The sequence below is a fragment of the Gouania willdenowi genome, unplaced genomic scaffold, assembly GCF_900634775.1.
Source record: "Gouania willdenowi unplaced genomic scaffold, fGouWil2.1 scaffold_91_arrow_ctg1, whole genome shotgun sequence".
In the NCBI taxonomy this organism is placed as follows: Eukaryota; Metazoa; Chordata; class Actinopteri; order Blenniiformes; family Gobiesocidae; genus Gouania; species Gouania willdenowi.
In genome coordinates, this window is record NW_021145256.1 from 137,039 (window position 1) to 138,218 (window position 1,180).

Sequence of the window (1,180 nt, forward strand, 5' to 3'; positions counted from 1 at the left end):
CTTGTACTTACACTGTGCATTTATGTTTTGTGAACTTTCAAGCACCACCTGTGTTCATTATTGTCCCCTGAAATAATCCTGACAAATAACACGTTTTCAAATTTATTGAACCAACAGGGAACAAATGACATCACATTTCACAATAAATCAAAAACTAAATTAAACTAACTGTAACAAGTGCAGTAGAAAACAAAAAGGAAAAATCAGTGCACGTATGAAATTAACAGGAACAAGTAACGTCATGTTTCTTAATGAATATAACATATTTCATAAATAAATCAAAACTCAAAAGCTAAACTTAAAACTCACCAGCATTAAAAACAAATGTAAAAGTACAGAAGTCCTTTACCCTAAAAACAGATTATTTTATCCCTTAAAAACAGATATTAAAACTCTGTTTATGGTTTCGCTCCACTTCACATGCTGACTTAAATCCTTATTTTTCAACTTTAGTTCCACGTTACATTTTGTTCCCGGTGTCACAGTCTGAGTTCACATCGTACTGAGATCCTCTTACAATCTCAGTACGTGACTGCTACGTACTGAGATGTACCCGTACTGGGTTATACTGATTTTAAAAAATGAAGTTACATTAGGTTAACTGTTTTTTACTGCAATGTATATTATAATCATGTTTTTTTGGAAAATAAATTATTTATTTTTGTATGGAGTTTTATTATAATCATGTTCCTGAGCTCCTTCTTCTTCTGCTCTGAATATGCTTTACTATGACTGTGTCCTCTAGAACTAAAGTATCCTATTTACCTGTCCGTCACTCATATTAACGATGTGCCATCTAGCAAGCAAATGTCACTATATTTTAACCTGATTTCAAAGGAAAAATGTATAAACAGAATATCCTGCAGTGTGGATGACGCCATTGTGATGAATTCTGACCCGGAAGCACAACTTTTGCGACTCAAATGAGGCTCAGGGGTGGATTTCTGTTTTGCAAGCCTTCACAATAGTCTTTTTTGTTTCCTTTGGGGCTCTGTAGGAAGCTGTCTTTACGGTGCTCTGCTGAATGAGAGGAGGAAAAAAAAAGTGTATATATAAACATGTTTGATAAGACTTTTAAGCAAAAAGCAATTTAGCACTTTAATCTAGTAGCTATTGTCAGGCCTTTATCTGTCATATTGTAAACTGGTTATTAGCTATTTCAGTTTGTGAGTCAGCAGTG